Here is an 11,088-nt window from a genome sequence, read left to right on the forward strand (position 1 = left end):
ATCTACGTGTTAGTGATTTGCATAGTACAGTTTAAAGTGATAACCATTACTTTAAAAGTAATGACCAAATGGGCATTCCTCTCACTTCAGAATCATTGTAATTTCACCAGTGAAATCTAACACTAATGATGTGTCATTGTATTGTTTTGATCCCCCCCCCCCCAAGTTTTAAGAAGGGGAATGTCAGTAAACAAATCAGTGAACCAATGTGAGTTGTCTCAGGCTTAAAGCTAATTTATTTCACCTTCTTAATGCTAAAATAGCAGTAGTGATTGGCATGTCTATTCAGAAGTAAGTTCCAATGGGACTTACTGCCAGGTAAGAGTGTAGGATTGCAGTCTCAAAGACGAAATGGTTTTCAGCTGCATAACTCATTGCCTCAACTTCTGACACACTGCCAGGAAATGAATATTTGCTTCCATCATGGGCTGAGCAAATTCAGCTGAGCAAATCTGCCTCACTGATTTACCTGAGAGGTCCTCAGCAGGGCCTGTTGCCTAGCCAGATGTTCAACTTGGTGGTGACCTCAACATGTTTTGGACTAGAAGTCTTTGCTGCGGCTGTGCTGGCTATGGCTGATGGGAGTTGTACTCCAAAATATCTGGAAGACACAGGCTGGTGAAGGCTGACCTAGCCCAAGAGTAACACCAGGGAAGACTAATGATGAGGATAGGACATGCTGCCTGTATAATCCTGGCACCATACGGACACCCATGTCCCTAATACTGGTCTTGAATATGATTGTATTGTGCATTTTTTTTGTACAGCTGCTTTGAGAACCTCTTGAGGTTGTAAAGTGGGATATAAGTTTTTGAAATAAATAATAAATACACCTGAAAGAAGGATTCCAATTTGGAGCCCTTGTTATCAGTTCTTTAACACAATGCCACATTCTTCTCTGTCTATAGCCGATCAGTTATACAAGTTGCATTTTGAATGCAATTATTACGTTCTGCTCACTAGATCAGCCACCCCAACCTGGGGCTTTCGGCCCTGGATGGCTGAAAATCTCCCTGTTTGCCTGTCCTATTAAGCCACTTGTTAGCCATTGGGTCAGTGTGACTGCTGCAACCCACTTGGGTCAATGTACAGTTCTCCAGGACTGTGTCAGGAGTGAGCCAGCAGTAAATAAAACTGCAAGTTGGGAGTTACCTCTTTATTAAGAAAACCACAATCTGCATAGGAGTGCTAATGAGCATAGCAACTCATCTCCGGTAGGTCTTGCCCCCATGGAGCAGTTGCTGAGACTGAAGGTCCCCTGCCTCCCCACAGCTGCCTAAGTCCTCCTATCCAGGTTTTCCCCCCAAGCAATAAGAGACTGTGTCTGCATGTCACCAATCTCTCCTTTGCCCTTTTCATGCCTCTTCTGGTTCTGGGAGAGATGAAAGTAGGGTAGTTTGTCGCAGCAGGAGGGGGAGACATCTGTGACTCACTCACCTCCTCCCACCTTCCTTCTTCAGCTTCTTTCGCTGATTCTGGACTTCTCTTAGCCACAGACTCTCCTAGATCACTAAGCCCTAAGCATCTAAGCATCTTGGCTTCTAACACCCCCTCCCAAGGGCGAAACTAGGCTTTATTTTACCCAAAGACCCAGTTTGGCACATGCATGCGCACACACACATTTGTGTACACACAGACTGGGAGCCTCAATGGTGCCCCTCTGGAGGCTTCACTCAGGGCAAAAAGCCCAGCTAGGCCCCCGCTCTGTAGCAATGGCTCTGCCTCCTTCTCCCAGTCTTCTCCATCTGACCAGTCATCATTGTCCCACCACTTTCCCGGGCGGGCTCTGAGCCTTCTTCCCTTGGGGGTTCCCCAACTGGTTTCTCCCACCATTCCTTTGTGTCCAACCAGACTATGACACTGTAGCCTCTTCAGCACTCGCTCATCTGCTCCCTCCACCCGTTTGAATCCTGGTTGGTGAGGCTTGCTGCTGATTTATATTATCATTACAATAGGAAAATGAAAATAAATAAAACCTGTCACACTGATGGGCTAGTTAAATAAATCTATTACATCTGCAGCCAAAGCAGCTCTCTAATGCTCCTATATATTTATATAGACAAGGCAGAAATAAAACTTGGCAATATATGATCCTGGCTACTACAAGCATACTGAAGACTACTGTTTCTGAAATAATTGCTTTAATGATGATATAGGTGATGAAATCCTGCTATGAAGTAGTGCTGTAACATATGTAAGTCTAAGCACACGGCAAAGGCTTTTAAGAAATGGGCATTCCATACAAATCTTACTGAAATGGAGAAATGGTGTAACAGTGGTGCTTAGTGAAGACTACTCCCACCATCCACCAGGAGTTCCCTTGAGGGTCCCTTCCCCTTCAGGGGCATACAAAGGGGGGGTGGGGGTGCAGGCCGCCCCAGGTGTCACCCTGAGGGGGGAGTGACACAATGGTGCGCGGCACTCACCGCAGGGCCTGCAGCGCGCCCAAGCCACGCTTCTCAGGTGCCCGCAGACTCTGCGCTGACGGACTGCTGACTCCCCCCCCCCCAGCTGTAGGGTGGTCGAGGGCACGCATACGCTGTTGGTACGGGCATTGCTCGCACGCCATTGGAATGGACGCCGCATGCGCGCTGTCAGTATGGGTGCCACGTGTGCCATCTGTACGGGCGCCATTTGAGCGGTGTCCGTATTGGTGCCGTGTGTGCGCAGCCGGGTGGTTTGCCCCACCCCTTGGCACCCCACACCGAGTGCCAGAGAGACGTCCTCCGCCACTGTTCCCCTTAAAGACATCCTTGCTTAGTCCACCATCATAACATAGTCCTTCCCTGGTCCAAGCATAATCTGGACTGCATCATAGCTCCTTCTTATTCTAAAGAGAAATCATCAACTTTGCAAAGGGAAGAGTTATAGCTCAGTAGTAGAGCACCTGATTTGCATGCTAAAGGTTCCAGATTCAATCCCTGGTGTCATCAGGTAGACTCCTGCCTAGAGAGCTGCTGTCAGTCAGTGCAGAAAATAGAGAACAAGATGGACTAATGTTCTGGCCCAATATAAGATAGCTTCCTGTGAAAAAAAGGCAATATTTATTTTAAAGAATAAATCAGTAAAAATCAAAGAAACAACAACATCTACTTCAAACAGTTTTTATATGGGAAATAATTTAAACTACACCATTTGCTACAAGAAGATCTAGTGAAAACTGGCACCCATGTTTTTAGTTCTCTATCAACCCCATTAGGCTTTAGGTTATTGTAAGTAACAGGGAGAAATAGGAACACAGAAGTTTCTGAACTCAGTAAATATGTCCTATTCAGCCATACCTTTTAGCTGCTACAGAATTGTATGAAAGTCTTGAACAACTGGTGAGAAATTACGCCTGGGCTGGGTATTATTGTATATAACACTTTCAAAGGAATTATTAGTATCTTTTTTTGCAGTGGACCAGCAATTTTTAGCTCCATATCCAAAACATACTACCATGTGGGGCGTAAATGATTACAGATACATTCTGGAGCCTGGAGCCTTCCTTTTTTCATTATGAAATTCACATTTCTGCTCCTGCTCCTTGCTTTCTGAAAACCACTTAACGTGAATCTGAAGACTTGTGCATGTCCTACTTCATCCACTTAGGTAGCTTTAAAAAAAGAAGGCTTAAAAAAAAAGGCTAAAAGAGCAAAAAGTTACTGGCAAAATGCCAAAGGGGAGAATAAAGCCAAAAAGATGGACATTTTAAAGGTGAGCTCACTAGATTAATGATAGCAGGGAAAATTGTCATAGTTTAGCTAGCAGTAATGCCAGTATTGCAGGAAAGACTTCAGAAACATTTCTGTAATGGATACAGCTATTAATAAACTGAGGAGGCTATTTAATGTATTGATAATAAATTGTCTCCCTCCCACCCAACCCCCTTTTAAATGGGATGCTACCTAATCTAGACAGGCAGGTCAAGACCACAAAACAAACATCATTTAGATGTGAAAGCTAAAATATATGTTGCTCAGAATGCTGCCATAGAAAACATTAAGGCATTATGGTTGTTTTCTTCTGAAAATCAAGACCAAGTCCATTATCCTAATTACTGATGAAACCCCAAAAGCATGTACAAGTCTAGTGCAAGGATCAACTGAATGAGTTCCCTTTCCATCATAGCATACATAACCCAATTGTTGCAATTGATAATGTTATACAGCAAAAAAAATATTACGCCACTAAGCCTGATGGAGAAGGAAGCAGGATTTAGAACACATCCGACATTTCTGAGTTCTTGTACTGTCCCAAGGTATTTCAGGGACTTCAAAGCAAACCTGTTGGAAACAGGTTAATTAGAAACATCCTCACCCTGAAATTAAAGGAGATTGCACCAGACAAGAGCCGTTAAATCTCTGAATTACCCTAGCTGCATAGGTGTTGTTGTCTACTCGACAACAGCAGTGATAACAAATGCATGCCAGGAAAATGTAACACTTGACCTACATTCAGAAAACAATTTTAAATAGCTGGCTGTCTGATAATCATCTTGCTCCTGATTTGAAAAATCAGTAATATTAACTGGGTTTGAAACATCAATTAGAATGGAATATATTAGTTAATCATCAGCTATTAGCCAAGCTGCCTGCATGATGCAACCACATACTAAGATATTCTTGATCTGAAATGTTGATTGGCAGAAACTCGCAGCTTATTTTCAGTCATCCAGGACAGAGGCAAAATACTTAGGGGAAAGACCTTAGCTCAATGAGCGGAGCACATGCTTTGCATGTAAAAGGCCCCAGCTTCTCCAGTCAGAGTTGGGAAAGACACTCATCTTTGACTCCATATTCACCCTGCATTTAAAGCACTTCCCAAAAGAAGCTTGGGAACTGTAGTCAAGTGTGCTAGGTATTGTAGTGCGATGAAGGGTAAATTACCATTCCCAGTATCCTATGAGGGGAGGAACAAAATGTGCTTTAAATAGGCCTTACTATTGGAGTGCACATTTTACCTAATAAAATATATATTTTGCCTCCAATTTTGCCCAATGTACAGTGGTACCTCGGGTTAAGTACTTAATTCATTCTGGAGGTCCGTTCTTAACCTGAAACTGTTCTTATCCCGAAGCACCACTTTAGCTAATGGGGCCTCCTGCTGCCGCTGCACCGCCAATTTCTGTTCTTATCCTGAAGCAAAGTTCTTAAGCTGAGGTACTATTTCTGGGTTAGCAGAGTATGTAACCTGAAGCATATGTAACCTGAAGCGTATGTAACCTGAGGTACCACTGTGCACATTTTTACACAATATTTAGTTGCATGACTGCATTGCAAAATTCAGAGAAGTGTGAATTTTGTAGGATAGCTTCCCTTTGGTTTATGTAATGTTTCAAGAAGTGCAAATTACATGGGTTCTGAATCGTCTCTCTCCTTCATTCCCAGGCAGTTCTCACTCTTGCAAACTTTCTGCCTCCACTCCTAGCTACCTAGTCTGTCTATCCTGCAACAGATAGTGGGTTACCTCAGTTGCCTCCATATTGTTAGCATTTTGTGGGAATCATTCAAGCGCACAGCTAACTTTGCACGGAGCGTTTACAGTAGACTTTGGTTTTCATGAATGAACTCTGGAAAAGTTTTCACGGCAAAGTTATTACTAGCTAAGCGGAGGTGAGGGGGGAGTTTATGAATGGCTTTGATTCAGGTGGGGTCAAAGGATAAAGGGGCAGATGGACAGAAATATAAACATATCAAAACTAACTAGCCAATCATAGGTGTAGGAGAAGATAATCTCATATAACTTTGTATGTGGTTTTTCCCCCCATTCTTAAGTTCTAAGTTGGTATGATCTGGGGCAAAGCTACCTCACAGTATTTACAAACAACTCAGCAGAGTGAAAAAGTTCACATCTGTAATTGATGGAAAGTTCATGAGCATGAAACATATCAAAGGCAACCCCGGAGCTGACTCAAAAGCACAAACTGAAAATTGAACCAGGGCTGTTCGTTTGCTTCTGTGTTTCAGGGCTGAGTCCAGTGATGATGACGATTTTTTTCCAGAGCTCTAATTAGTAAAAAACCATGGCTTTCAAACACCCGTCTTTTGCTGCTCTTTGTCACCCTCTTCTTCATTATTCAGTTTTGAAGAAGGAAGGTTGCTGTTACATTGTCACATGGCTTAATTTATTTTCTGAAATTATTGATTATATTTTCCTGTCAACGTTCAGCTGATTTCAGTAAATATTAGGCACCATTTTTTTTAAGTTGCAAACAAGCCCAGGTTCTTAGAAGTGAAGCACTAGCAGCAAGAAAGGCATTGGTGCAACACCAATGTACGTGTGCCACAGAATGTGCACGCAAAACTCCTTGGGTGCACAAGTCAAACTTGATGCCGAAGAAAATGGCTCCATATGGACACACAGCCCCAGAAGATTGTAGGTCATGGGAACCCATTGGGTCAACTCCAGTTTGCATATATACATGTTTGTTTAAATTATTTATAACCTGCTCTTCATTATTCACACAATCCCAGAGTGAGGAATACCACTAATATACAATAAAACAATATTTCATTAAAATACTATTTAATCTAAAATCAGGCAATAAACCAACAACAGAACTACATCAGCCAAGACAAATGCTTGGAAGAATGGACACATTTCCCCCCTGCTGTCAAAATTCAATTAGTGTTGATATTGATTGCACCTGAGAGTGGAGGACATGCCAGAGTCGGGGTGCCACTCTTGAGAATACCCTATCATGAGTCATCACATTTCCCATCTCACAGAATTGTGATATTGTGAAAAGGGCTGGATGGAGTCTTGTATGCTTCCTTCCAGCAACTGGTGCCAAACATATTGCTCTGCTTTCCTTTGGCCCACATCAGTGGGCTCTTGTCATCTGGGCAGGCCAGGACCTCCATACACAGTTCCTGGGCTTGCACCCTGAGGATGTCACTTCAGTGCTGCTAATGCAGAAATAACAATGCAGAAGGCAGCAGTTATGAGTTACCGGTCTCTACAGCCACAGCAGGCGCTGTGATTTCCCAGTGGTTTGACTTCACCCCTGGAGGTGCACTCCATTGTCTTGAGAAAGACAGTTGCCAACATCTCTGGAACTTTTCTTGATCTTCATTCTTTTCCCAGTTTAACATGTTATGCTGCCCCTTAAATAAGTATTACTTTATTAAGGTCATTTATTGACTTGTATAAAAGAAGTAATATATTATTGTCATCTTGCGTGCAGCTGGAAAATGGGTATTGATATGGAACAAAACAAAGATCATCTCTCAGAGGGTCTCTGGTAGGAAGATCTGAGGCAAAAAAGCCCATTTAGATGCATAGTAATCTGCATTACAGAACAGAGCTTTGCAAGCAAAAACTTCAGTCAATATTTTAAATTAACCAAATATACAGTAAACAGGGTTAAAGGCAGCAAGCAATTACATTAAAAGCAGGCATAAAAAAGCAGTTGTCACTTTTATTCATCAGCCTGTTTGCCCAGAATCCAAAAGCTAACTGTTTGTGTGAACAAGACCTACTTTGTGATATAAAACATTAGTTCTTGTCATACATTCTTCTGATTATTGATAGTTGTGCTTGGGTGGCATTGATCCGAGTGGATTTCTTGCTGAACACAACATCAAAGCTTTAACACCAGACACTCTATTTTCAGCCAATCTCATTCTTGCATACAGGCAGTTCAAAGGTCTTTCTTCCTCCCCCTCCAATACGATTGATTAAGAAGGGCAGCTGAAATAAGGCCATCACTGCCTGGACAGCATGGAGAGCTTCTATGTAGTGCTTTGTAATACAACAGCTCCCTTATGTAGCTGCAAACACTCCACACCGCCCCGTTTCAGTGACGTCTTTAGGATGATTCCGGGTCACTTTCAGGTTTGGCGCGATGTGCTTATACACGACCGTGCACATATTGAATGTGCATAAACGGGGTGGGCTGGGTGGGCTGCCTGTATACTGAATTAAGTGTTCTGCTATAGAATATTAGCAGATATACTATTGGGATTCCTTGTTACTGCAGACATATGGCTGCCATGTTTTTACTGGAATCTGTGGGACTGAAAGAGATGGACCAAGCCACTATTTAGGCATTAATGGGCTTCTGCTTCTGCTAAGATCACAAGGGAGTTCTGCAGGTTTTGCTCCTGTGCTGCCATCTCACTTCATTGTCAAAATGCAATATGTATCTATTAAAGCGCAAAGCAAGTATACTATTACAATAAGCTCATAGTGTGGACTTACCCCACTTCCATCACAAGAATGCTCATTCAAATAGGTCGTTCCTCACGTGATCAACAAAAAGCATACCTGTAGGACAGTCTTTCCACCTATGACTTCAAGTAGTCTTACTATAAGGTCAAGGACATCGTTAGCTAAAAATGCACATACATTAAAAAATGCATAAGTGAGGGAGAACAGTTTTACATGGAAGATTTACAAGGAAGATTACAATGCCTGTCCAATCACTTCTTTGTCAAAGAATACTCACTATAAGCACATCTTAAACCCTGGCAAATTTAATTGCTCAAAGATATTGGTTGGCCAACTCACTACAAACAAAAATAATATCACATGCATATTACTTAAATAATATTTTTATAATGGCATTTAGAATTTAAAACTATTAATGGCTTAATATTTGTGGTTGTTATTTTAAAAGTTTTATGGATGTATGGAGTGGATGTGGCTTCAAGTAAATATTTAGGTACATTGGTCAAACTGAATATTTAACATTTATGTATACTATCTGTGCAGTTTAGGATTAGACGATTAGACGATTCATGCTTGTTTGCTACTTTGGTTATTGGATATGTAGATGTGATAATTAAAAAATAAAAAAATAAAAACTCAAATGTTGTGATGCTGTGCAAATTCTTTGCTTGCCTAGCAGTGTTGGGTGTGATTTTTCAGCCTTCCTTATAACTATTTCCTTTCCCTCAAGTATCCAGTGTATGTCTGTGCTTGTGTGTTCACTTACACTTACAATGCCTGCATTACAGACAACCACAATTGTGTACATCAGCCAGTGTGGTTTTGAGGTTAGAGTATTAAGAGTGTCAGAACAGGATTCAAATCCCCACTCAACTATGAAGCTCACTGGGTGACATTGTACCAGCCACTGCCTCTCAGCTTAATCTACTTTGCAGGCTTGTTGTGCGGATGAAATGAGGAGGGGGGAACCATGTACACCACCTTGAGCTCCTTGGAGAAAAAAGTATGATGTAAATGCCGTCAATCAATCAATCAGATAAGTAAGCTCTTGAATGCCAAAGATGCTGCAACAAATCAGCCTTTAAGATGCCAAAGCATTCTTGTATTCTTTCATCCACATTCAGTTCTCTTGAGCGTGTACTCTGAGACTCTTGGGCTGTAATCATGCACATACCTATCCTAGATTTAGGCTGCCATCTTATGCACACACCTGGTACTCAGGGAACGAGTCCCACTGTGTATAGTGGAAATTACTTCTGAGTAAACACGCTGAGGACTGTAAGTCTTGTAGAACTTGATGGGATTTAACCGCCAGATTCATGTGTATATGACTGGACTGTTGGACTCACCCTTTGCTGGCAGGAAATTAAAAGGCCAGGGAAGGGAATAGGATGGAAATCAAATTATTCTTTATAATACAGGGCTAGGCTTGTCTGGCCTTCTGCAGTTCATATATGCCTCTTGGCATAATCAAATAGTAAAGGTTATGTTACTCTTCTGCTTGGAATCAGCCTGTCAGAGAAGCCCTAACATCACTCATTAGAAGGGACAGTGCATGACCTAGTGCTAAGGTTAATGCTAATAATATGTTCTACTGGAGCCATGACTATAGTCTCTCATTACTATCTTTGGCTGATTTTTATTTTTATTTTTCTGTCTTTGTCAACATAGGCATTCTAATTGCTAAACAGATTCAGCACACTGAGCTACAGTTCCTGAAACACATTCCATCTGCAGCAGCATGCCACGGGTGTGATCCATCTGGAAATGTTCTTGTGGTCCCATCAAACCTTTCATTCATTATGCCCAGAGATGTGCCTTTAAGCATCTCTCAAGATAGCTGTTAGTGTGAGAGAGAAAATGGAAAGAAGATGCTTTTCACTGAATGGATGTACATTTAGGTCAATGTAATAAACAGTAATGATAAGCAAACAGTGCAATCCTATGCATGTTTACCCAGAAAACTAATTGCCAAATAAGTTGGTAGCCATAGCCTAAGCCAAGGGTAAAGGTAAAGGTAAAGGGACCCCTGACCATTAGGTCCAGTTTGTGACCGACTCGGGTTGCGGTGCTCATCTCGCTTTATTGGCCGAGGGAGCTGGCGTACAGTTTCCAGGTCGTGTGGCCAGCATGACTAAGCCGCTTCTGGCGAACCAGAGCAGCGCATGGAAATGCTGTTTACCTTCCTGCCAGAGTGGTACCTGTTTATCTACTTGCACTTTGAGGTGCTTTCAAACTGCTAGGTTGGCAGGAGCAGGGACTGAGCAATGATAGCTCACCCCGTTGCGGGGATTCGAACCGCCAACCTTCTGATCGGCATGTCCTAGGCTCTGTGGTTTAACCCACAGTGCCACCCGCGTCCCAAGCCAAGGGTAGCCAACTCATATATTGTTGGACTCCATCTCCTATTATTCGTACCCAACATGGTTATGATCAGGTATGGGGGAGTTGGAGTTTGGTGGTATCTAGAAGGTTCCTAGAGGGATGCGGGTGGCGCTGTGGGTAAAACCTCAGCGCCTAGGACTTGCTGATCGCATGGTCGGCGGTTCAAATCTCCGCGGCGGGGTGAGCTCCCGTCGTTCGGTCCCAGTTCCTGCCCACCTAGCAGTTCGAAAGCACCCTTAAGCGCAAGTAGATAAATAGGTACCGCTGTATAGCGGGAAGGTAAACGGCGTTTCCGTGTGCTGCTCTGGTGCCGGTTCGCCAGAGCAGCTTCGTCATGCTGGCCACGTGACCCGGAAGTGTCTGCGGACAACGCTGGCTCCCGGCCTCTAGAGTGAGATGAGTGCACAACCCTAGAGTCTGTCAAGACTGGCCCGTACAGGCAGGGGTACCTTTACCTTTACCTTAGAGGGTCCCTAAGCTGACTACTCTGAGAAATCTATGAAAACACCCAATAACTTCTTTCTTTCTTTTGCCTCTTTTATTCCATTC

Source organism: Podarcis melisellensis (genome assembly GCF_964234715.1).
Source record: "Podarcis melisellensis genome assembly, chromosome: 9".
Taxonomy (NCBI): Eukaryota; Metazoa; Chordata; class Lepidosauria; order Squamata; family Lacertidae; genus Podarcis; species Podarcis melisellensis.